Source organism: Hylobates moloch, unplaced genomic scaffold (genome assembly GCF_009828535.3).
Source record: "Hylobates moloch isolate HMO894 unplaced genomic scaffold, HMol_V3 SCAFFOLD_15, whole genome shotgun sequence".
NCBI lineage: Eukaryota > Metazoa > Chordata > Mammalia > Primates > Hylobatidae > Hylobates > Hylobates moloch.
This window is the reverse complement of record NW_026652290.1, coordinates 34,619,804-34,647,287: the sequence shown is the minus strand read 5'-3', so window position 1 is coordinate 34,647,287 and position 27,484 is coordinate 34,619,804. Positions and strand designations below refer to the sequence as shown.

General features: G+C 41.2%; 1 protein-coding gene and 1 long non-coding RNA gene across 3 annotated transcripts in view; one reads left to right on the top strand and one right to left on the bottom strand.

Moving 5' to 3' along the window:
- Window positions 1-27,484, top strand: part of LOC116483568 (sulfotransferase 1C3) — a 92,421-nt gene that overhangs the window by 52,173 nt on the left and 12,764 nt on the right. The window contains exon 1 of one of the 2 annotated variants that reach the window (XR_009209985.1): window positions 25,489-25,593. The exons of the other annotated variant lie outside the window; for it this stretch is intronic. The gene's annotated coding sequence lies outside the window, so the exon portion shown is untranslated. Of the gene's footprint in view, window positions 1-25,488; window positions 25,594-27,484 lie in introns of those variants that run through there. 2 annotated transcript variants of the gene reach the window in all.
- The window catches only part of LOC131381319 (uncharacterized), a 49,891-nt gene continuing 25,261 nt past the window's right edge, over window positions 2,855-27,484 (bottom strand). Inside the window, exons 2-4 of the long non-coding RNA XR_009209986.1 lie at window positions 5,415-5,522; window positions 4,376-4,461; window positions 2,855-4,260 (exon numbers count right to left, since the gene is read on the bottom strand). This is a non-coding gene — a long non-coding RNA (uncharacterized LOC131381319). The remainder of the gene's footprint in view (window positions 4,261-4,375; window positions 4,462-5,414; window positions 5,523-27,484) is intronic.

The window sequence follows — 27,484 nt, the reverse complement described above, 5'->3', positions numbered from 1 at the left end:
TTGTCTGTGTTCCTAACACTTCACAGGGTGTCTAGCTCACAGCAAATTCTAAATTAAGAGTATACGGCTCAAATATAGATGTTTAAAATAGCCTAAGATAGTCTACACTTAAAAACACCACTCTTGCCTTTTCCTCTTTTTTTTTTTTTTTCCCGCGAGACGGAGTCTTGCTCTTGTCGCCCAGGCTGGAGTGCAGTGGACTTCCCCCAGTTCATGGTTACTTAACCTAGTACTGGATTACAGCACACCACCACCCTGCTAAACAGGGTTTTGCCATGTTGGCCAGGCTGGTCTCGAACTAACGACCCCATGATCTGCCCACCTTGGCTTCCCAAAGTGCTGGGATTACAGGCATGAGCCATCACGCCCGGCCTCCTCCATTTTTAAAAACTAGCTTCATTCCACCTCCAATTCTCCAGCTAGTTTCTTTAAAATGTGCAGAGGATATGTCATCACAAGTTTTTAGAGAAATCTCTAACTTGGAGAACAATTAACAAATGCACCATAATTTAAGTAGTCTCTGTTAATAGGTATTTAAGTCACGTCCAGTATTTTCTTTTTTTCTGAGACGGAGTCTCACTCTGTCGCCCAGGCTGGAGTGCAGTGGCACAATCTTCGCTCACTGCAAGCTCTGCCTCTTGGGTTCATGCCATTCTCCTGCCTCAGCCTCCCGAGTAGCTGGGATTACAGGCATCCACCACCACGCCCAGCTAATTTTTTGTATTTTTAGTAGAGACAGGGTTTCACCGTGTTAGCCAGGATGGTCTCGATCTACTGATCTCACGATCCGCCCGCCTCGGCCTCCCAAAGCGCTGGGATTACAAGCGTAAGCCACCGTGCCCGGCCCATGTCCAGTTTTAAACTATTCAAACAACACTGTGAGTATTCTAATTCCTTAGGATAAAGTCATCAAAGCAGAATTGCTAAGTCAAGGAGTCTGCATGTTTAAAGTTTTGATGTCAATAAAAGCATAATATTTCAATGAGTTAACACAATTGAAGGAAGCATGGGTATGCAATGAAGAATGGCCTTGACCTTCAGGGATAACCACAGCATTAGAAAGATACATATGTTCAGTGGGAGAAAACAGACCCCATTAACCTGCATTGTGTGGGCATTTCTGAAAATGAATGTCTGAACTTTCTCTTCTACTAAATAGGTTGGAAATGCTGAAGAAGATGGGTCGAATCTCCTCAGCTCCTGTCCCAGCAATGCCCCCACTGCAGTTTGGTCACCGTGAAGGCAGAGGCTGTTCTTCAATCACAGGATCTTAGAGTCAGAAGAGAGCTGTGGAAGCCCATCTCCTCACATGAGCTGCATCCTCTCCTAACAAGAACTTCTGCAGCTTGCAACAATGACTTCTGCCTAGCTGGGATTTCAGAGCATCTTGAATGTGTCTTTCTTTCAGCTGTAAGAGGTGCCATAGGAAAAAGGGATTCAGAGGTCAAATAACCTGGGATCACAATGGCTGGAAGTGTCTTGGCTATATGAATTCTCATTTTAAATGTTAATGTGCCTTGTGGGGCTCGGGGGGAACATGGAGCACAGGGAGCACACTGGAGCAGCACGTGTGGCATTTCACAAGCTGACAACGCTCCCTGTGGGATCACCAGTCCATGGGGACTACTCAGGCACAGCCCTCGCTTTTTTTTTTCCTTTTTTTTTTGAGCCGGGGTTTCGCTCTTGTTGCCCAGGCTGGAGGGCAATGGCACAATCTCGGCTCACTGCAACCTCTGCCTCCTGGGTTCAAGCGATTCTCCTGTCTTAGCCTCCCGAGTAGCTGGGATTACAGGCGTGCACCACCACAGCCGGATAATTTCTTTTTTTGTTTTAGTAGTGACAGGGTTTCACCATGTTGGTCAGGCTGATCTCCAACTCCTGACCTCAGATGATCTGCCTGCCTTCTGACCTCAAATGATCCATCTGACTCAGCCTCCTGAAGTGCTGGGATTACAGGCGTGAGCCACCACTCCGAGCCGAGCCCTCACTTTTTGATTCCCTCTGATACCAGGAATATGGTCAGACCCATGCTGAGGGTGCTCACTTTCCTCCACATCACCTGCTCCCCAGGGTTACTGATCCGTGTCACTTGCAGCCCCTTCAGAGAGCAAGACCACATGGTCTGGTCTGTGTCTTGGCATTGTGCTCATCACAAACATGGTCCTTGGCATAATGCTGAGCGCCCAACAAATAAATGTGTGCTAAATACTGAATACCCAAGCCTGGAGCTGTGGAAGACTATGGTCTACTTGTTTCTAATGCACAGACTTTTGGTTGCACCATCATATTCGCGTGGCTGCAATGAAAGATGACTTTAGAAGAATGGGTTTGGTGAAGGCATTGAAAGGCTACTTACCTGCTGGACATTTGCCCCACGAAAACTATCTTCTAGAATTCGAACCATCCTTGTTCTCAATCTATGAACATTTTATAAGGCATCCTAAGGGCTACAGAAGCAATTCCCAACTGGTATTACAAGAAAATTGTTTTGAGGGCTATTTAATGGTTTAAGTGTAGGAAAATCCACTCTTATGGTGTTAACTGCCAACCATGAAACAAAATTAAAAAGGCTTTCTAAATGCAGTGTGGTATCCTGGGTTGGATCCTGGAGCATAAAAAGGAAATTACTGGAAAACCAGCAAAATTTAAAAAGTCTGTAGTTTAGGTAATAGTGTTGCACCAATGTTAAACTCAGTTTTGACAAATGCACCACGGTAATCTACTATGTTATACAGTAAGGCAAATGAAGCAAACAGTATTAAGGAATTCTCTGTACTATGTTTACTACTCTTCTATTAAGTCTAAAAATTATCCTAAACTATAACATTTTTTAAAAATAATAAACCGGTTTTTCATTTACTCCAGGCCACGCCAGAGTGTTCAATGTAAAACATACATCATGCATCTCCAGGAGGGGGTCTTATTTCCATGCTTATCCCATATTCTCAAGCCCTGGTGAAAGGCTTAGTAACAGTATCTGCTATGGACTGCCATGCATGTAATTTCCTCAATTCTAGGCAAGAGGCTTTATGAATGCCAGTACATAGAGTTGGAAATGGAAACGCCTCAAAACAGCCTTCTATCCACCACTCAGAAAAAGTGGCAGAGCCAAGTGACAATTGCAGGTTGTGCTTTTTCTTTCTTTCTTTTTCTGAGATGGAGTCTTGCTCTGTCACCCAGGCTGGAGTGCGGTGGCACGATCTCAGCTCACTGCAGACTGCACCTCCTGGGTTCAAGCGATTCTCCTGCCCTAGCCTCCTGAGTAGCTGAGATTACAGGTGCCTGCCACCACACCTGGCTAATTTTTGTATTTTTAGTAGAGATGGGGTTTCACCACGTTGGCCAGGCCAGTCTTGAACTCCAGACCTCAAGTGATCTGCCTGCCTCAGCCTCCCAAAGTACTGGGATTACAGGTGTGAGCTACCGTGCCCGGCCAGGTTATGCATTTTCTACCCTGGCACACTGATGACATAAAAAGAAATGAACAGTTAACATTTATATAGCACATATTACACAGCAGGTACTGCTCTCAGTGCTTCTCTTGGAATACTCTATTTAATCTTCTGACCACTTCAGAATAAAAACCAAAAAACATTTTTAAATAAGCCTCTGACTATAAAAATTACAAAGTGGGAGTATTAAGTTATCTCAAAATGTTTCCCAAGCAGAGCTTGGGTGGGGCAGAGCTGAGGAAAGAACTCTACCTGGGGGGATCTGAGTGGACAGCCAGGAGTAGCCTGCAGGAGGCGCTCATGTTTTGCTGAATTCTTGCATTTTCTTAAAAATTATTCGCCTACATTTTATTCCAAAATAGATCCACACTTGTTTTACAGTAAAATGTTTCAAAATATTTGCCAGGTAAATTTCTTAATTTCTTCCTGAAAAATCTTTCAGAAAAACGACCACTTCAGGCAAGAGGCGCCTGTGGGGCACTGCCTCATAAAGCAGCCCCTCCCATCAGCTCTCCCGTGTGAGAGGCCTGAGCTGGGCACTCGCCAGGGTCCCCTCAGGCCTGAGAGGCCTGCACACTGTGCCTCTGCTGGCCCCTCCCAAACGCAGCGGAGAAACACGTGGTAAGGAGAACCAGGTATTCCCAGTGTTTAGGACACATCTGCTGGCCTCACGTGGAGCTCCTCTCCGGACCCAGACTGCTCACCCAGGGGTTCCGAGTCCTTCTGGCCAGCTGTCCTGTGCACCATGGCTGGAAACGTGATAGTCAACTTGCTGTTGTGTTCCTTTCGGACAACGGATCGGCCGGTCCTGCGCAGGAGGACAGTTGTGATTGAGGAGAGAAAAAACCCAGTAAGATATTTAATAACAGCAACGAGTGACTGCCCAGAGGCGTCTCACCTGGGGCAAGGGCCCTGATACTTACTTGCAGTGGGGACAGCGCTTAGCATTCATATGTGCCTTCCAGAAGAGAGCAATGAGCTTGCTCTTGCTCTCACACACGTTCTTTACCTGTTTTTTTAAAAAAAAGTCAGAGAACCTTGGAGTGCTATTTTGAAGAGAATCCAATATATTTACTTTATGGTTTTCACCTTATATTTTTAACCAGAGGAAACACCCCCACCACCACTTTCTTAAACAAAATCTTCCATAGAACCCTAATATACTTGATCTCTGATAATTACTGAGTGACCTCTTGAAGCCTTCAGTTTCCTCAATTATAATATGGGAATAAGAGTAGTAACCACCTCAGTAAGCTCTTACTAAGATAAAGAATCATGAATGCAGTGGGGGCTTGAAATACAGCCAGTACTCAATAAGCGCTAGTTACCTTCACTTGTAAAAGGAAGCCCTCTGGATGCAGCTGGCCTGCCTCAGAAGGACCTCAGGGTTCTGAGGAAGGCACATCCACAGTCCAGCCACATGAGTGGCTCTGCACCTGGCAGCAGATGGGAACCATCTGGGAGCTTTTGTAACTCCACTTGGACCCTACCTCAGACCAATTAAATCAGCATTTCTGGTGTGAAACCCAGGCATAAAGTGAAGCAGATTTCAAGACTAGTATCACAGGTGAATTATCTACCCATTCATTCATTCGTTGAACAAATTAATACTTAGGCAGTGTATGGAGGGGAGAATAAGGTAGCGGTGGGTTAGAGAGAAGTGTTGGAGTAAGAAAAAAAGACCTGATGCCATTTTTTAAGAAGAGGCTTGCTGGATGCTATACCAAAATCATATGTCACATAATCCTCTCATTGGTCCTGCAGGTAGGCATTAGAGATTAGACAGTGGACACTCAGGGACAGTTGTGTAATTTGTGATGTTGCAGGTCTCATGAGAGGCAGAGCTCAGATTCAAACTCAGGTCTACTTTGGGAAGCCAGAAGTATATGCAAAGGACAGCACAGAGGGAGAATGATAAAATGATGCCCAAAACAGCATGGGAGAAAGACAGTGTTAACTCACATGTGCGCCCTGGGACCCCAGGAGATTGTTCTGCACAATTTCAGTTGTTTATTGTTCTAATTCCTCCTGAATTTCACAGGCAGAGGGATCGGCATTTTCTTCCAGAAACTGGAAAACAAAGAGGAAAACTCCATTATCACAGTAATGTACACCTCCGATGAGCAGCACAACCGGGACCAGCCTCTCCAAGGGTGGAAAAGGTTCATTTGAAGGGAGAAAAAGAAACTATGGCTACTGTGTTGCACTTTCAAAAGTGTGAGACAGCATCGCTGTTAAAAAATCAAACAAGGTCAGGCATGGTGGCTCACACCTGTAATCCCAGCACTTTGGGAGGCAGAGGCAGGCGGATCACTAGAGCTCAGGAGTTTGAGACTAGCCTGAGCAACATGGTGAAATCCTGTTTCTACCAAAAATACAAAAAGTTAGCCAGGTGTGGTGGCATCCACTTGTGGTCCCAGCTACTTGGTAGGATGATGTGGGAAGATCGCTGGGAGGGGGATGTTGCAGTGAGCCAAGATCGCACCACTGCACTCCAGCCTGGGTGACAGAGCCAGACACCATCTCAAAAAAAAAAAAAAACAATCAAATGAGAACATCCTACTTCCAATAATGGTGGGCTGGATTCCCCAGACCAAACCTAAGACTGCAAAGAACCAAGATAGGTTAAAATATTTTAAAAATCTTAATGTTCTGAAAAGCTGACGGGACAGTGAGGAATAAATAACCAGAGCAAACTAAAGGGAAACTAGGAATCTAGCAAGATGAAAAAGCATGCAGCCACATGCGTTGATGCAGAGCTTTGGTGCTGTGCTGAGGCAAGACATCACTTGGTATACTCATGTGCCCCAGGGAATATGCCTATGATGCTCCCCAGAAGCCCTGGCCTTGAGTACATTTTCCAGTGCAGCAATTTTGACTTTTTATTCACAAACTCTCAAATGATGTAGGAAACAGAAATGAAAGTCTTAACCTAAGCTGGGCACAGTGGTGCCTCTGCAGTCCCAGCTACTCCAGATGCTGAGGCAGGGGCTCGCTTGAGCCCAGGTGTTTGAGGCTGCAATGCGCTATGATCGTACCCGTGAATTGCCACTGCACTCCAGTGCTTGCCTAAGCAACACAGTGAGATCCTGCCTTTAAAAAGAACAAATTTAAAAACCTAAAGCTTTTTAAGTATAAGGTTAGAAATCTAACAGGAAGCCATCAGTCTTCACCCCCCAACACATAAACATAGTAAGCTGGAACACAAAGGACTATACTATCAGGAACTACCAGCCCTTGTACAATCACTCAGGCCATCCAGGGAGCTTTAAGCGTTGAACCTGGATAATGACAGACCCAAGTTGGCATCAGTGCCATGCACACAGCAGAAGCAATGAGAATCTTCTCTGGAGAAGGCAGCATCATCCTAGCCCTCAAATTATTCCCATAAATAATTTTTATTTTTACACTTATTTTTATAATTATTAGAAAACTAGAGGTAGCATCTTGTTAAGTTGCCCAGGCTGCTCTTTAACTCCTGGGCCCAACCAATCCTCCCACCTCAGCCTCCCAAAGTGCTAGGATTACAGGCATTAGCCACTGTGTCCAGCCCCAACAAAGAATTTTTAAAGGGGAATGGCAGACAAACTGTCAAAAATAAATACACAAGGGGACAGGGAAAGGAGGGAGGGTTTTGGGGACATAAACAATATGCTGACATTGAACTGGACTCTAAGGGTGATAGTTACTTTGTATTGGACTGTACATAGAATCAATGCATTTCTGTGTATGTTTTACAAAAAAAAGTTTAAGGTATAATAGGAGGCACCATGAATAATTTTATGCCAATAAATCTGAAACTTTAAATGAAATGGGGAAATTCCTAGAAACATATAACTTACTGTGAGCACTGGTTTAAGAAAATTCTTTCTCTCTCTCAATCTCTCTTTTGGACAAATTTGACCATGAGTTAACTTTTTAGCTCTGTTCCCTCGAAAATGTAATAAAAGTAGAAATAGGCCAGGCACGGTGGCTCACACCTGTAATCCCAGCACTTTGGGAGGCCAAGGCAGGCGGATCACCTGAGGTCAGGAGTTGAAGACCAGCCTGGCCAACATGGTGAAACCCCATCTCTACTAAAAATACAAAAAATTAGCCGGGCATGGTGGCGTTTGCCTGTAGTCCCAGCTACTCAAGGAGGCTGAGGCAGGAGAATCGCTTGAGCCTGGGAGGCGGAGGTTGCAGTGAGCCAAGATTGCGCCACTGCACTCCAGCCTGGGCAACAGAGCAAGACTCCGTCTCAAAAAATAAATAAATACAAATAAATAAATAAAAGTAGAAATGTCAGTTGTGTTATTAGGCAACACTACTGATGGTAAAAATGACCCCAATTGGTTAGGCTATATCTGGACTGGAAAGACTACAGCTCTGAGCTTCCCTGGGTCCTAGCTGGGCATATCCTAGGGTCCCTGGAAGCACAGCCCGTGGAACTGTTAGAAACGATATTGATTCCTTTCTGGGAGATGGGGCTTCTAGGCCAGGGTGGCTCCCATAGCCGCTGATGTGATCTCGTTCCTTTGCGTTTGAGCAGTCGTCTGTCATGTGGGGAGCCAAAGACAGCTAGTCCCTGTGAGGACACCTGCTGAAGAGAAATGTGTGGCACTGCCCTGCTGGCAGACTATGTCTTCAATCTCCTCCAGGGTGTTTTAAAGAGAGAATTATCTAACTTGCCTAGGCACAGTGGCTCATGCCTGTAATCCCAGCACTTTGGGAGGCCAAGGTGGGTGGATCACTTGAGGCCAGGAGTTCAAGAACAGCCTGGCCAACATGTTGAAACAGTGTCTCTACTAAAAATACAAAAATTAGCTGGGCGTGGTAGCATACGCCTATAATCCCAGCTACTTGGGAGGCCGAGGCAACAGAATCACTTGAACCCGGGAGGCAGAGGCTGCAGCGAGCCAAGATTGCGCCACTGCACTCCTGCTTGGGCAACACAGTGAGACTCTCTCTCTCGAAAAAAGAAAGAATTATCTTACTTATTTTATGAGGCTGACATAATCTAGATACCCAAACCCAAAAAGACAATAGGAGAAAGGAAATGTAAACCAATCTCACTCATGATTACAGAGGCAAAAATCCCAAGTAAAATATTAAGAAATCAAATCCAACAACATATTAAAAAGGTAATATATCATAAACAATTTGGGTTTATCCCAGGAATCCCAGGTTAGTTTAACATTAGGAAAGGAATGGAGTCATTCACCATGTTAGCTGGTTTAAAAGGAGCCAAATTATCTGAAAATTTCAGTATACATTGAAAAGGTATTTGATAAAATTTAATATTTAGCGACCACAGCAAAATAGGAATACAAAGGAGCTTCCTTAATCTGATTAAAAGCTCAGTAAACACCATAATTTATAGTGAAATGTTGAAAGGGTTCACTATTTTAAGGGTACAATTTATTTATATTTTGAAACCATCTCAAATTTATAGAAAAACTCCAAGTATTTCCAGAAATCTATCTTTCCTGAACCATTTGACAGTACACTGCTGATCTGATATACCATCAACTCCAAATACTTTGGTGAACACTTTCTATAAACATGGACACTCACAAATACGACCATGATACAATCATCAAAAAATGGTAACTTAGCATTGACAAATTATTACCTTCTAATCCTCAAACACCATTCAAATTCTGCCAACTCCTTTAGTAATATCCTTTACAGGCTGGGAGTGATGGCTCATACCTGTAATCCCAGGACTCCGATAGGCCGAGCCAGGTGGATCGCTTGAGGTCAGGAGTTCAAGACCAGCCCGGCCAATATGGCAAAACCTCGTCTCGACTAAAAAAATACAAAAGTTAGCTGGGTGTAGTTCCAGCTACTCGTGAGGCTGAGGTGGGAGACCACTTGAACCCCGGAGGCAGAGTTTGCAGAGAGCCGAGATAGTGCCACTGTACTCTAGCCTGGATGACAGGGCCAGACTCTGTCTCAAAATAACAATACTAATGTCCGTTATCGCAAAAGTATCCAGTTTAGAGCCACCTGTTACACTTTTTAGTCTCCTTTGTTTAGAATAGTTCCTTAGTCTTTAGTCATTAACAGTTTTGAAGATTAAAGGCAAGTTTTATAGAATATCCCTCAATTGTGGGCATGTCTGATGTTTCCTCATTATCAGATTCGGCTAATGCATCTTTGGCAGGAATATCCAGAAGCACTGTTGTGTTCTTCTCACTGCATCCTATAAGGGGGTGCATGATTTCAGTCAGTCCCATCAGGTAGGTTTCACTTTGATCACTTGAGTAAGGGGGTGACTGCCAGGCAAGAATTCTTCTCCATGGTAGGTAAAGTTATTGTCCCTCTGACCTTCGTAATTAAAAAAGATTATGTGTGTGTACGGGAGGGAGGGTACTTTGAAAGTGCGTAAGTAGCCTATTACTTAAACTTTCAGTCACTCAATTCATTCTTTCATTTATATCAACATAAAAGTAGCTTCATGGATTCCTACTTAATTCAATGGGTTATAATCACTTAGTATCATCATTTATTATGATGCTCAAACTGTCCTAGATTTGGCCAGAGTGGGCCCTTTACACAGGCTTTTGTGCCTTTTGGACATGTCCCATCGTTCTTTGAGCACATACTTCCTTTCTGGCATGTGACATTCCAGGCTGGTCTTGTACTTTCTCTGTCCCAGCTCTAGATCAGCCATTTCTCCAAGAAGCTTTTTCAGTGGAGAATAGTATTTAGAAAACAAGAAAGGGGTGCTAGGTGTGCCTATTACTATCACTCCTCTGAGCCCTTTCAGGGACAGGGCCAGGGGAAAATACATGTGTACACACACATTTTATACCAGAACTTTTAATTTCATTTTAACAATACAGGATTAATTCTGTCTTCTCTCTTTCATATATTTGTAACTCTCTTTTCTGATAGTTAAAACCTGGCCCCCACTATCCTTAAGTACATATTCAATCAATTAAGTACTTATTCATCAATGTCTCTCTCCCCCCGTATGTATCCACTCTCCCACCACTGCCGCCGTCATCCCCTCCGCTGTGTGGAGCCCTCACCCAAATTGGGCTCAAGCTCCACATGAGCCCACCTTCCTTGTGGACCCCTCCTTATCATGTTTGGGCTCATACACCCCATGCTGGGCCACCCTGCACAGACACCCTCTCACCTGATTTGGGCTCTCACACTCTAAGCTGTGCCTTTATCTCCAAATGAACATCCTCCTTACCCTATTCAAGCTCTGGTATCCTGCACAGGGCTGCCCACACGTGCAGGGATCCCCTCTCACTCTGCTCTGGCTGAGTCCCTGTGCAGGGACACCCTTCCCACAAAGCTTTGCTCACTCTGCTGGGGCTCAGACACCACATATTAGGCCATGTCTCTTTGTGGAATCCCAGCTTGCTCCGCTCACCTAATGTCTTCAGGACTGAAGTATCCAAGAAGAGGGAGGAGAACAGGAAAGGGGAACAACTTTTCTATGTGACAAGAAATAAGACAAAGATACCCACTACCACTTCAACACAGTAATGTAGATCCTAGCCATCAAAAGAAAACATATAAGGCTTGCAAAGGAACAAAATCGCCAGTATTTGCAGATAGGATTGTATTGAAAATCTAAAAATATCTACAGATAAACTATCAGAATTGATGAGATAATTTTGCCACGTTGCTTCATAAATAATCAATAACATTTTTACATATCAACAAACAAAATGAAATTTTAAATAAGGTATTTTTAATAGCACCAGAAATTCTCATGTAAATATTAACTATGAAAAAAATATCTCTTTACAATAGAGATCTGATCATCCCCACTTTATCCAAAGTAACCAGCCAGAGAAATTAGGCAAGAGAAAGAAAAGGCATCCAAACTGAAAAGAAGGATGTAAAAATGTCCGTTTACAGATTACATATTCTTTTTTTTTTTTTTTTTTTGAGATGGAGTCTTGCCCTGTTGCCCAGGCTGGAGTGCAGTGGCGTGATCTTGGCTCACTGCAAGCTCTGCCTCCTGGGTTCACGCCATTCTCCTGCCTCAGCCTCCCGAGTAGCTGGGACTACAGGCACCAGCCACCATGCCCGGATAATTTTTTTGTATTTTTAGTAGAGATGGGGTTTCATCGTGTTAGCCAGGATGGTCTTGATCTCCTGACCCTGTGATCCGCCCACCTCGGCCTCCCAAAGTGCTGGGATTACAGGTGTGAGCCACCACACCCAGCCGACATAATCTTATAAATAGAAAAACCTAGACTCTAACAAAAACCTCTTAGAACTCATAAACAAATTCAGTAAAGTTGCAGGATAAAAAAAATCAGTAGCATTTCTACACACAAACAATGAATTAGCTGAAAAAGAAATCAAGAAAGCAATCCCATTTATAATAGCTACCAAAAAAATACCTAGGAATAAATTTAACCAAGGATGTGAAAGACTTGGAAAACTGCAAAACATTGACAAAAGAAACTGGAGAGGATACAAATGGAAAAACATCCCATACTTATAGATCAGAATAATTAATATTGTTAAAATTACTACACTACCCAAAGCAATTTACAGATTCAGTACAATCCCTATCAAAATACCAATGACATTCTTTGCAGAAACAGAAAAAAAAAAATTGCAACATTTGTATGGAACCACAAAAGACCCTGAACAGCCAAAGCAATCTTGAGTAAAAAGAACAAAGCTGGAGGCATCACACTACCAGAATTCAAAATATACTACAAAGCTGTAGTAACCAAAACAGTAGGGTACTGGCATGAAAACAGAAACATAGGCCAATGAAAACAGAGAACCCAAAAATTAATCTACATATCTACAGCCAACTGATTTTTGCAAAAGGTGCCAAGAACATACACTGGGGAAAAGGACAGTGCCTTTAATAAATGATGCTGGGAAAACTAAATATCCATATGCAGAAGAATGAAACTAGATCTCCACCCCTCCCCTTTATAAAAATCAACTCAAAATTGGGTCTGGAAAAATATTTTATGAATCAGACCTCAAAGCACAGGCAACAGAAGCCAAAATAAACAAATGAGATTATATCAAACTAAAAAGCTTCTGCACAGCAAAGTAGTCAGTCAACAGAGTGAAAAGACAACCTACGGAATAGGAGAAAATATTTGCAAACTATTCATCTTTGAGACAGAGGCTTAATATCCACAATATATAAGGAACTCAAACATCTCAACAGCAAAAATCCCAAACAATTTGATTAAAAAACGGGCAAATGATCTGAACAAACATTTCTCAAAACACATACAAATGGCCAACAAATATATGAAAAAATGTTCAACATCACTAGTCATTGAGAAAACACAAATCAAAACCACAATAAGGTTTCATCTCATCCCATTAGGATGGCTATCCCCAAAAGACAAAAAAAAAAAACAAATGCTGGGGAGGATGTGGAGAAAAGGGAACTCTTATACACTGTTGGTGGGAATGTAAACTAGAATAGCCACTATGGGAAACATATGAAGGATCCTCAAATAACTACAAATAGAACTACCATATGATCCAGCATCCCACTATTAGGCATTTATCCAAAGGAAAAGAAATTGGTATATCAAAGAGATACCTGCACCCCCATGGTTATTGCAGCACTATTCACAATAGCCAAGATATGGAACCCACCTAGATGTCCAACAATAGATAAAGGGATAAAGCAAATGTGGTATATATATACACAATATATACCACAATATATACCAAAGGAACGCAGTTCCTCACCAGCAACGGAACAAAGCTGGATGGAGGATGACTTTGACGAGTTGAGAGAAGAAGGCTTCAGACGATCATACTACTCTGAGCTACGGGAGGAAATTCAAAACAATAGCAAAGAAGTTAAAAACTTTGAAAAAAAATTAGAAGAATGGATAACTAGAAGAACCAATGGAGAGAAGGGCTTAAAGGAGCTGATGGAGCTGAAAGCCAAGTTTCGAGAACTACACGAAGATTGCAGAAGCCTCAGTAGCAGATGCGATCAACTGGAAGGAAGGGTATTGCTGATGGAAGATGAAATGAATGAAATGAAGTGAGAAGGGAAGTTTAGAGAAAAAAGAATAAAAAGAAATGAACAAAGCCTCCAAGAAATTTGGGACTATGTGAAAAGACCAAACCTACATCTGATTGGTGTACCTGAAAATGATGGGGAGAATGGAACCAAGTTGGAAAACACTCTGCAAGATATTATCCAGGAGAACTTCCCCAATCTAGCAAGGCAGGCCAACATTCAGATTCAGGAAACACAGAGAACGCCACAAAGATACTCCTCAAGAAGAGCAACTCCAAGACACATAATTGTCAGATTCACCAAAGTTGAAATGAAGGAAAAAATGTTAAGGGCAGCCAGAGAGAAAGGTCGGGTTACCCACAAAGGGAAGCCCAACAGACTAACAGCTGATCTCTTGGCAGAAACTCTACAAGCCAGAAGAGAGTGGGGGCCGATATTCAACATTCTTAAAGAAAAGAATTTTCAACCCAGAATTTCATATCCAGCCAAACTAAGCTTCATAGGTGAAGGAGAAATAAAATACTTTACAGACAAGCAAACGCTGAGTGACTTTGTCACCACCAGGCCTGCCCTAAAAGAGCTCCTGAAGGAAGCACTAAACATGGAAAGGAACAACCGGTACCAGCCACTGCAAAAACATGCCAAATTGTAAAGACCATCGAGGCTAGGAAGAAATTGCATCAACTAACGAGCAAAATAACCAACTAACATCATAATGTCAGGATCAGAGTCACACATAACAATATTAACGTTAAATGTAAATGGGCTAAATGCTCCAATTAAAAGACACAGACTGGCAAACTGGATAAGGAGTCAGGACCCATCATTGTGCTGTATTCAGGAAACCCATCTCACGTGCAGAGACACACACAGACTCAAAATAAAGGGATGGAGGAAGATCTATCAAGCAAATGGAAAACAAAAAAAAAGGCAGGGGTTGCAATCCTAGTCTCTGATAAAATAGATTTTAAACCAGCAAAGATCAAAAGAGACAAAGAAGGCCATTACATAATGGTAAAGGGATCAATTCAACAAGAAGAGCTAACTATCCTAAATATATATGCACCCAACACAGGAGCACCCAGATTCATAAAGCAAGTCCTGAGTGACCTACAAAGGGACTTAAACTCCCACACAATAATAATGGGAGATTTTAACACCCCACTGTCAACATTAGACAGATCAACGAGACAGAAAGTTAACAAGGATATCCAGGGACTGAACTCAGCTCTACATAAAGTGGACCTAATAGACATCTACAGAACTCTCCACCCCAAATCAACAGAATATACTTTTTTTCAGCACCACACCACACCTATTCCAAAATTGACCACATAGTTGGAAGTAAACCTCTCCTCAGCAAATGTAAAAGAACAGAAATTATAACAAACTGTCTCTCAGACCACAGTGCAATCAAACTAGAACTCAGGATTAAGAAACTCACTCAAAACCGCTTAACTACATGGAAACTGAACAACCTGCTCCTGAATGACTACTGAGTAAATAACGAAGTGAAGGCAGAAATAGAGATGTTGTTTGAAACCAACGAGAACAAAGACACAACATACCAGAATCTCTGGGACACGTTCAAAGGAGTGTGTAGAGGGAAATTTATAGCACTAAATGCCCACAAGAGAAAGCAGGAAAGATCCAAAATTGACACCCAAACATCAAAATTGAAAGAACTAGAAAAGCAAGAGCAAACACATTCAAAAGCTAGCAGAAGGCTAGAAATAACTAAAATCAGAGCAGAACTGAAGGAAATAGAGACACAAATAACCCTTCAAAAAATTAATGAATCCAGGAGCTGGTTTTTTGAAAACATCAACAAAATTGACAGACAGCTAGCAAGACTAATAAAGAAGAAAAGAGAGAAGAATCCAATAGATGCAATCAAAAATGAAAAAGGGGATATCACCACCGATCCCACAGAAATACAATCTACCATCAGAGAATACTACAAACACCTCTATGCAAATAAACTAGAAAATCTAGAAGAAATGGATAAATTCCTCAACAAATACACCCTCCCAAGACTAAACCAGGAAGAAGTTGAATCTCTGAATACACCAGTAACAGGTTCTGAAATTGTGGCAATAATCAATAGCTTACCAACCAAAAAGAGTCCAGGACCTGATGGATTCACGGCCAAATTCTACCAGAGGTACAAGGAGGAACTGGTACCATTCCTTCTGAAACTATTCCAATCGATAGAAAAAGAGGGAATCCTCCCTAACACATTTTATGAAGCCAGCATCGTCCTGATACCAAAGCCTGGCAGAGACATAACCAAAAAAGAGAATTTCAGACCAATATCCTTGATGAACATTGATGCAAAAATCCTCAAAATACTAGCAAACCGAATCCAGCAGCACATCAAAAAGCTTATCCACCATGATCAAGTGGGCTTCATCCCTGGGATGCAAGGCTGGTTCAACATACGCAAATCAATAAATGTAATCCAGCATATAAACAGAACCAAAGACAAAAACCACATGATTATCTCAATAGATGCAGAAAAGGCCTTTGACAAAATTCAACAACCCTTCATGCTAAAAACTCTCAATAAATTAGGTATTGATGGGACGTATCTCAAAATAATAAGAGCTATCTACGACAAACCCACAGCCAATATCATACTGAATGGGCAAAAACTGGAAGCATTCCCTCTGAAAACTGGCACAAGACAGGGATGCCCTCTCTCACCACTCCTATTCAACATAGTGCTGGAAGTTCTGGCCAGAGCAATCAGGCAGGAGAAGGAAATAAAGGGTATTCAATTAGGAAAAGAGGAAGTCAAATTGTCCCTGTTTGCAGATGACATGATTGTATATCTAGAAAATCCCATTGTCTCAGCCCAAAATCTCCTTAAGCTGATTAGCAACTTCAGCAAAGTCTCAGGATACAAAATCAATGTACAAAAATCACAAGCATTCTTGTACACCAATCACAGACAAACAGAGAGCCAAATCATGAGTGAACTCCCATTCACAATTGCTTCAAAGAGAATAAAATACCTAGGAATCCAACTTACAAGGGATGTGAAGGACCTCTTCAAGGAGAACTACAAACCACTGCTCAATGAAATAAAAGAGGATACAAACAAATGGAAGAACATTCCATGCTCATGAGTTGGAAGAATCAATATTGTGAAAATGGCCATACTGCCCAAGGTAATTTATAGATTCAATGCCATCCCCATCAAGCTACCAATGACTTTCTTCACAGACTTGGAAAAAACTACTTTAAAGTTCATATGGAACCAAAAAAGAGCCTGCATCGCCAAGTCAATCCTAAGCCAAAAGAACAAAGCTGGAGGCATCATGCTACCTGACTTCAAACTATACTACAAGGCTACAGTAACCAAAACAGCATGGTACTGGTACCATAACAGAGACATAGATCAATGGAACAGAACAGAGCCCTCAGAAATGATGCCGCATATCTACAACTATCTGATCTTTGACAAACCTGACAAAAACAAGAAATGGGGAAAGGATTCCCTATTTAATAAATGGTGCTGGGAAAACTGGCTAGCCATATGTAGAAAGCTGAAACTGGATCCCTTCCTTACACCTTATACAAAAATTAATTCAAGATGGATTAAAGACTTACATGTTAGACCTAAAACCATTAAAATCCTACAAGAAAACCTAGGCAATACCATTCAGGACATAGGCGTGGGCAAGGACTTCATGTCTAAAACACCAAAAGCAATGGCAACAAAAGCAAAAATCGACAAATGGGATCTCATTAAACTAAAGAGCTTCTGCACAGCAAAAGAAACTATCATCAGAGTGAACAGGCAACCTACAGAATGGGAGAAAATTTTTGCAACCTACTCATCTGACAAAGGGCTAATATCCAGAATCTACAATGAACTCAAACAAATTTACAAGAAAAAAACAAAAAACCCCGTCAAAAAGTGGGCAAAGGACATGAACAGACACTTCTCAAAAGAAGACATTTATGCAGCCAAAAAACACATGAAGAAATGCTCATCATCACTGGCCATCAGAGAAATGCAAATCAAAACCACAGTGAGATACCATCTCACACCAGTTAGAATGGCCATCATTAAAAAATCAGGAAACAACAGGTGCTGGAGAGGATGTGGAGAAATAGGAACACTTTTACACTGTTGGTGGGACTGTAAACTAGTTCAACCATTGTGGAAGTCAGTGTGGCGATTCCTCAGGGATCTCGAACTAGAAATACCATTTGACCCAGCCATCCCATTACTGGGTATATACCCAAAGGACTATAAATCATGCTGCTATAAAGACACATGCACACGTATGTTTATTGCGGCACTATTCACAATAGCAAAGAGTTGGAACCAACCCGAATGTCCAACAACGATAGACTGGATTAAGAAAATGTGGCACATATACACCATGGAATACTATGCAGCCATAAAAAATGATGAGTTCATGTCCTTTGTAGGGACATGGATGAAACTGGAAAACATCATTCTCAGTAAACTATCGCAAGGACAAAAAACCAAACACCGCATGTTCTCACTCATAGGTGGGAATTGAACAATGAGAACTCATGGACACAGGAAGGGGAACATCACACTCCGGGTACTGTTGTGGGGTTGGCGGAGGGGGAGGGACAGCATTAGGAGATATACCTAATGATAAATGACGAGTTAATGGGTGCAGGAAATCAACATGGCACATGGATACATATGTAACAAACCTGCACATTGTGCACATGTACCCTAAAACCTAAAGTATAATAAAAAAAAGAAAAAAAATTAACAATTACTATCATTAATGTTAAGCCATTAATATTCATGAGGCTTCATATTAAGCCTCATTAATATAATAAAATATATTTAAATCTCATTTAAAATGCAAGTAGGACAAAAACATGCAGAATAACATTAGGATAAAAGTAGCTGTAACTTTGTGAAATAAATAAAAACAGGTAGTGATTTTAGCAAACGTGCAAGATAACCATGCAGTGTATCCATAAGGACAATTTTTTTTTTTTTTTCGAGATGGAGTCTCGCTGTGTCACCCAGGCTAGAGTGCAGTGACGTAATCTCGGCTCACTACAAGCTCCGCCTCCTGGGTTCCCGCCATTCTCCTGCCTCAGCCTCCGGAGTAGCTGGAACTACAGGCGCCCGCCACCACGCCCGGCTAATTTTTTGTATTTTTAGTAGAGACAGGGTTTCACTGTGTTAGCCAGGATGATCTTAATCTCCTGACCTCGAGACCCACCCGCCTCAGCCTCCCAAGGTGCTGGGATTACAGATGTGAGCCACCGCGCCCTGCCCACAAGGACATTTTATAAGAGAACTGTTTGAAGTATCAGGGTAACTAAACCAAACACGTAAAACCAAATAAAAATGTTTAGTTTGCAATTATCAATAAATGAAAAAATGGAATACTAAACAACAACAAAAAAAGACTTCTATGGCATTTTAAACCTTTGATTTTAATTCCACCAGAACACTGGGTACACTATAAACCAGGGATAACTAACAGGTCTTATCTTTTGCCAATTCTTCTCAATTGAAAGTGACTCTCTGGAAAACTATGTTAAGGAGAATTCTGAGGACACATATGGTTTCATTGAGAAACAGTTCCCTGTTCATTTACTGATGTAAACTACAGGTACAAGAGGGAATGTGATGTTGCATATGACTTCTAATGCTGGCCCTTGTAATTGCAAACTTTTAATTTCAAAGTGGTTTGCCACTGCCAAGAAATAAGTGGTCATGGGACAAAACAGTTTGGAAGCAAGGGTCAGGCTGTGCTGCTGGGCTGATTGGCTGGAGCTCGTCACCAGGACTTTCATTAGTTACTACCTTGATCTCCTCCCTCAGTCGTTAAGCACTTAGATGCAACCCAGTCGCTAACTTGCCTTAAGCAGATCCTATATCAAGGGAAGAAAGGGGCAAGATTAATGCAAGAACCTCTCCACAGGCCCTCCTCTGTATGTCAGGGCTTCAGAACTCATGAACAATCCCGGAGGCAGAGACTAAAGGAAGCAAAGTCATTAAGAGTCCACAAACAGAAAACAAAGATCAAAGTCTTGAAAAACTACTTTCTCTTGGAATCTTGTGAGTACTGGCTAAAAATCTTCCCACTGAATTCCCAGGTTAGATTCCTTCAAGGTGAACAGATAGCAAGGTTAGGGAAGAAAGGGAAAGAGTCACTTTCTCCAGCATAGAAGAGAAAAAAAATTTTTTTTTAAAGATATGAAGGAGGAAAAAAAATGTATATCCAGCCCTTAGTCCCAAATTTCCCAAGGCCTCTGTCTATGGTGGCCTTATTAGATTAAAGGGAAACTCTGTCCTAAAAAATTAACTTAAATTCACTCTAAGCAAGCTACTACCAGGTCCTTCCAAACCTCCCTGCAGGTGGGAGACATCTTGACCCACTTTCAAGGTGTATGCTCCCAATTTCAATTTGTCTGTACTAAAACAGGGCCAGGATCTTCTCAATGGCACCCACATAGACCAAGGACATGCCCAGTCCTGGGTTCTGTGGCCAAGAGTGTTAACTACAGAGCCACCTTTCACTGTCTGTTCACAGGAAATTGTTTTGAAAAGAATGGAGGAGCAAACTGGCAGCAGGTTCAGGGGTCCTGGCAAGCAGGCTACAGCTCCAGGGCAGGGGTGGGGAGCAAGGCCTGAGCAGAGGCTTCCATGCCTTTCCTTTGGCTGCACAAAGGATTTTCTCCTCTTAACTTACCATCCTCACAAAGGGCTCAGGCTACACAACTACAGACACTCAGATCTCACAGTCTGTATTCACAGACAGGCCTCAGAAAGCCCTATACCCAGGCGACAGGAGGGCAATGTACAAGAAGTGAGTTCCAGGCACCCTGGAGCTGCAGCCCAGATAGTCATGACATTCCAAGGACACAGGAAAGGAAAAAGGGGGATCTTCTGCAAGTACCTGGACCTCAGATTAACCAGACCCACAGGTTCCATGAAAGCTTTGCTCTTCACCCCAGTAACAGGTGGATATTTTACTGAAGGCTCCCCATGTGCTAGAGGCCCTGAGGCATGAACTTGAGCAGTGGAGACAGCACCTGTGTGCCTGGCACCAGCCAGATAGTGGACTCTACTCTGACCTCTTCTCTGACCCCTCTGCACCATCAAGGCTCCACCTGAGTAAGAACCTCAGAGCTTAGCCCCCTTCTCAGGTGGGCACTGGTAATGAGCATGGAGGGGCCAGGCCCCCAGTGATCTCCTTGAGACCACTCTGCAAGGGCCTCTGCAGCAGTATTGGCTTCTGGGCCCTTCACCTTGTTTTGGAGCCCAGCAAAAGTGCATGAGGACACAGAAAACGTGTAGCCTGGGAATGAAGATACATCCCCAGCCTGACAGGGCACAATCCCATCTACCAGGGCAGGTGACTGGACCGGGCATCTGCAGGGAACATTCACATGCTAGTTTTCTGGGCAAGTCCTGTCTCACTCTTCCCCCACAGGCTTGGCTGTGGTAGAGGCCGGTGCAGAGGGCCTGGATCTCCCTTGGAGCCCAACATGAAACCCTCTCCTTCCCCAAGCATGGGGGAGCTGGCCATGAGCCAATTCATTTTGTACAGACTGGGGCTGAATCTGCAAGTAACAGTAATGACCGTGTGCCATCGGTTAGTGATAGGAAGGAAGCAAGCTCTAACTCAAGAAGAAAAGTATGTCTTCCTATCTCACAGGTGGATAAGCAAGTTCAAAGTCACTCAACAACAACAGAAATACAGCACCCACTCTGTGTCGCTTATCTCCAGGCATGGAGGCATCAAGGTGACTGCATGTGGTTCCTGCAATCAGAAAGCTGAAACTCATTTATTTGTAGATTTCTAGAGCAAAGTCTGCTTAAGTATCACTGTTTTCCTATGTCATTGAGATTGTTTTTACTAAACTTAATCTGTTTATCTTAGCTTTTTAATGAAGAAAATATTTGCTTTTTAGGTAAATGTTTTTATTTCCAGTCTAGGTGTAAGAACTTTAAAAAGTTTAAAACATGTATCCAGGGAGATTTTTTCTGCCAATTTACAGAATAAGTACCTTTTTTACTTAAGCCAAAAATAATAGATTTAAAAACTTTCAGTTCTGATAACTAAACAAATCAGGTTTCTTGAAAACCCTCCCAATATAAACACAAGGATTTCTACATAAATACAACCTCTGCTTTTCTTTTTAAATGTGGAGCTGAGCATGGAGGGAGGAAAGGACATTCCATGGTGCCCTGAAAGAAGAGTCTACGGCCCAAGGTGAACCGCCAGTGGGTTCACCTTGCCCGCTGCCTAGACAGAGCTGATTTATCAAGACATGGAAATTCCAATGGAGAAAGAGTAATTCATGCAGAGCGGCTGTGTGGGAGACTGGAGTTTTTTTTTATACTCAAATCAGTCTCCCCAGCATTTGGGTATCAGAGTTTTAAAAGATAAATTGGTAGGGTAGGGGCTTGGGAAGTGGAGAGTGCTGATTGGTCAGATTGAAGATGGAATCATAGGGGGTCTAAGTCAGTTTTTCTTGCTGTCTTTTGTTGCTGGGTGGAATGGCAGAGCTGGTTGAGCCAGATTACCAGGGTCTGGGTGGTGTCAGCTGATCCATCCAGTGCAGGGTCTGCAAAATATCTCAAGCACTGATCTTAGGTTTTACAATAGTGATGTTATCCCCTGGAGCAATTTGGGGAGGTTCAGACTCTTGGAGCCAGAGGCTGAATGACCCGCTAAACTAATTTCTAATCCTGTAGCTAATTTGTTAGTCCTGCAAAGGCAGACTGGTCTCCAGGCAAGAAGGGGGTCTCTTCAGGAGAGGGCTGTCATCAATTTTTTTTCAGAGTCAAACCATGAACTAAATACCTTCCCAAAGTTAGTTCAGCCTATGCCCAGGAATGAACAAGGACAGCTTAAAGGTTAGAAGCAAGATGGAGTCAGTTAGTTCTGATTTCTTTCACTGTCATAATTTCCTCAGTTTTAATTTTGCAAAGGCAGTTTCAGCATGGCAGGCAGGGTTGCTGAGAATGGTGAGTGCCCATCGCTGCATTTTCACTCCTGGAAGGTCAGGAGAGGAGAGCCTAAGGAAGGGAGGTAGAATTGCACAGCCCTAATCCTAGCTTGGATTTTTCAATGGGCTCTGGAGGGGACTGTTCATCATCAGGGAGACAGTGGAGAAGCTCGACAGGGCCATCCTGGGCTGTGGGTGAACGGGAAGCTCCCCTTGGGATTTGCAACTGTGGGCCTGAGCAACAGAGCAAAGTATGCAACTATTTGCCAACCACCAAGACAATAAATGAACATAAAAATAAATCACAAGTTAGTAATTTCTGGACCACCTGGCAGGGGCAGGTTCAGAACTTCTCTGGAGAGAGAAACCCTCAACCAGGCTGCAGAGGTTTGTGATGAACATCCTTCCTGAAAGTACACTCATCATCCAAAATGGAAACCGCACTCAGGAGGAATCAGCAGAAAGCATTAGCAGCATAGTAAAACCTCCTACAACTTCAGGTAACACAGTACGAATACATAGCCATTAATATTTCAAACTATAGATTAGACATAACAAAAAATGGAATCATTAGTACGGAAGAGTAAATATCATCCGCAACCCTACAGCTGCAGAATGTCTTTCTTGAAAGCTAGATAAAATATTGTGTAAAGTATGTCTTCTTAACTATGTTGCTGAACTGGCAAAACTGTAAGGGAAATCCAGATAAATGAAAGGGAAATGAAATCTCCTCAGAGGTACGGGAGGGCTCTCATTCCGACAGCCAGAGGGGCTGGGGGCCAGCACACAAATCCCAAGACAACAGGAGGGGGTTCTAAGAAAAGACCAAATCCAAGAAAGCATACCCTAAGAACTGCAGAATACAGTTCCCCTGCTTGGCATAGGTATGGGAGGAAAGAGAACAATTCTCACTGTGATTATGAAATCAGAAGCTGGATGTCACGTGCATTGGCCACCCACATCGCATTATATAAGTAGTCCGAAAAATGAATGAGACATTTTTCTCGTTTTTCTCTTTAGAGAATTTTAAACCTATAGAAAAGTTGAAAAAGTGTGCAAAAAATACATTTGAACCCTCTTCTAGATTTGCCAACTTAATTTTGCTGAATTTTCAACTCAATTTTGCTGCATGTACCCTTCCCCAAATGTAAGCATATGTGGGTGTATATGTACTTACATGCATAGGCATGTTTATAGGCCCTGTCAATACACAAATGCTTGTATAAGGCCTGTATATGCATAGGCACATGTATATGCACTGCATATACATATGTGCATGTGTGTGTTCCGTATATACATATGTGCATGTACACACACATAAGTATACTCTATTTCATTGAGCCATTTGAATGTAAGTTAAGGTCACTGTGACACTTTACCACTACATACTTCAGCCACTACCTCCTAAGATTGAGGACATTCTCTTGGTATCAGACCAATTAAAGTTTAACCAAAAAAGCAATATTAGAAATAAAGATAGCATTTAATAATGTTAAAAGGAAAAACTCACCCAGCAGGGGAAACTTTTCTGAACTGGTATGCACCCATCAACAGACTCAAAGTTATAGTGAGCAAAAATTGAGAAGATTACAAAAATTGATCAGTTTTATAATTATTTTGGCTGTTCTATGTCCTTTTCCACTAAATAACGTATCAGGCAATACAGTAAATCTGTTGAGAATTTTAACAATGCAAGTAACAAACGTCAGCCAAGGAGAAAGGAAAGGAACTGAGTTTATCATATAATGAATCACAACACAGTGATTAGGATAAATGAACTAAATCCATGAAGGACTCTCTCACGGTAACCATAATCCCACTAAACATCATCAACAGTCGCACTTCCTCAACTGTCTCAGGAGTATCTCATATAGCTTTAAAAAAAAGGATCCAATCAAAGTATTTCTCTTTAGCCTCTTTTCATCTAGAATAGTCTCTGGCCTTTTTTGGTTTTTCATGGTATTAACCTTTTTGAGGAGTTCAGGCCAATTAATTGCCTTGTAGAATGTTCCACATTCTGGACTTAAATGATTGTTTCTTCTGTTTAGATTCGGATTAAGTAATTTTGGCAAAACATGGTAGAATATATTAACCAGATATTAACTAAATTAATAAATCTTTTAAAATATAAGTGAAAAAATCAAAAGGATGTGTACAATATTTTATGTCCAAATTTAACTCATAGAAATTATTTATTATAAATAAAAATAATTAAAATTATAAAAATATGATGACACACAACCAATTCAGAAGTATGATTACAATTTATTATATGATTACAATTTTTACTCTAGGGAAAAAGAAAGGGATAGCAACTGGCAAAGGGTTTTAGCTATCTGTAGTGTCATGTCTATTTAACTAAATAAGGCAAAATGTTAACAGCTTCTGAACTTTCCTGGTACATATATAAGTGTCTGTTAGATTTCTCGCTGTTCTTTTGGTCTATGTGTCTATTTCATAATTAATAATTGAAAATATAAAACATAAACCCATAATAATTTCATTCGTTTGTGCAGTGGGACGCGGGGAGACGTGTGGAAACAGACATGAGAGTCAAATCCATCATAACCTTCCATGGTGTCTCTGCTGGACGGGAGCCGTTACCACAGATTTCCAATATTCACGTTAACATGATTAATGTCCTTCCTGAATTTCCTTTTCTCAACGGAAGTTAAATGGGAAGTGGAGTAATTTTTCTCTCCATTGTCAGACACTTCAGCCTCCTCTTTGAAGAGGAAAGCAACTGATCTACTTTTGGCTGCCCTGGCCACCAGAATCCAAAGTAGGTAGGAGGCCAGCTGGCTCAGGATTCACATCTGAAGAGAATATTCCTGCAATGATGAATCAGATCCACTAAGAACTTGAGAACAGCTGAATCTACTTTATGTAACAAGGACTACCTCTTTCTAGCCCCAAACCACAAGGAGGAGCGTCACCACGTCCTCTGCACACAGGGTCTGACTGTATTGCAAGTCTGGTCTGGGTCTTGTCCCACCAGCTCCTTGTCATGCTCTTGTCCACAGAGACCATCCATTCTATACTGGGAAGTCTTACAGGTGCTTCAGGGATATTATCTCTACAATCTTAACTCTTTTACCAAGACGTTTTTCACGCAGTCTTTACTACAGTCCACAGTCACTTGCCGGAAAGCCCTGGGTCCAGACATTTCCAGAACTAGAGTATATGGAGGTAAGAAAGGTGACAGGACAAGTGTACCACATATTACGCAATCTGGGAATTCTTTAATTTTTTTTTTTTTTTGGCTGGGATTGCATTAAATCTATACATCTATTTGGAAAGAATTAATACCCTAACAAAATTGGCTTTTCTGGCCTATAAAAGTGCTTTATGTCTCCAATTATTTAGAATGTTTTAAATATCACTCAGTAATGATTTACAGCTTTCATTATGCCCGTCACATCTTTAGTCAAATTTAATAAGGATTTTTATTATTTTATTAAAATATATTTTAATGTTGTATTTTAATTTTTATTTATATGTTGCTGATACGTTGAAATATGTTGATTTTTTGTTGGCCCTTGTATCTTGCAACTTGACTTATTAGTTCTAGATTTTTTGTGCTTTTCGATTGGATAGTGGATTTTCTACACAGACAATGATGTCTTCTTTGAATGAAGACAATTTTACTTCTTGCTTTCTAGTCTTGATTTCTATTATTTCTTTTTTCTTGCCTTACTTCACTATCATCTGGAGTCTCCAGTGCAGTGTTGAATAGAAATAATTAGAGCAAACATTCTTGCCTTGTCTCTGATCTTAGTGGAAAAGGATTTGTTCTTTCACCATTAAGTATAATATTAGATGCAGATTTTTTTTTAGATATCATTTATCAGAGTGAAGAAATTTCTTTTTATTCCTTGTTTTCTCAGTTTTTAATAATAAACCGCTGTTGCATTTAGTCAAATATTTTTTGACTTGGGACTCAATTCATGTATTTAAATTCATTCTTTGTTTAGGGCTATCAATTTTTGTCTGATCATCATGTTAAATGTACTTGTTTTTAATATGTAGTGTTTTGTTACATTTAATTTCACTACATTTTTCAGAATTTTTGTAATTTTATACCAGTGGTGTTTAGAAGTTTCTAATTTCCAGACGAAAATGCTTCTTTGGTGTTTGTCTTTGTGTTTGATTTCTAGTTTTATTGCATTGTGATAAGAGACTATTGTTTGTAAAATGCCAATGCTATGAAATCTACTGATGTTTTACTTGTGCCTTAATATATAATTATTTTGTGAATTTCCTATGTTTGCTTGAGAAGAAAGTATATTCTCTATTACCCAAAAGATTTAATATATTATATTGTTTAAACACTTTGTATTCTTCTCTTTTTTTCCAGTTGACTTATTTTGCACTGAAAGTTAAAATATCCTATTATTAATGTGTTCTGTTTGCATCTGCTGTGGTTTCTGTTTTGCATAAGTGGTTACTTGATTATGTGTGGTACATAGATATCCATGGCTACTATATTTTATTAGTATAATGGAATCTTTCACATTATGAAGTTTCTTCTTTATGTCATACATATTTGGGGTTGAATCCTAATTTATCTTATAGCATCACAGTCTTTGATTTCTTTTTTAAATTTTTAACATTTGTAGGTTCATAGTAAATGTATATATTTACAGGATACATGAGATATCTTAATACAGGCATACAGTGCATAATAATTACATCATGGAGAGTGGGATATCCATCTCCTCAGGCATTTATGCTTTGTGTTATAAACAATCCAACTATACTCTTCTAGTTATTTTAAAATTTACAATTAAATTATTATTGACTATAGTCACTCTGTTGTGCTAACAAATAGTAGGTCTTATTAATTCTTTCTAACTAATTTTTGTACCCATTAACCATCGCCACATCCCCTACACACACCCACACTACCATTCCCAGCTTCTGGTAACCATCTCCATGAGTTCAATTTAGATTTTTAGTGAGGATATGCAATGTTTGTATTTTTGTGCCTGGCTTATTTCGCTTAATACAATGATCTCCAGTTCCATCCACGTTGTTGCAAATGACAGGATCTTTTTTTATGGCTGAATAATACTCCCTT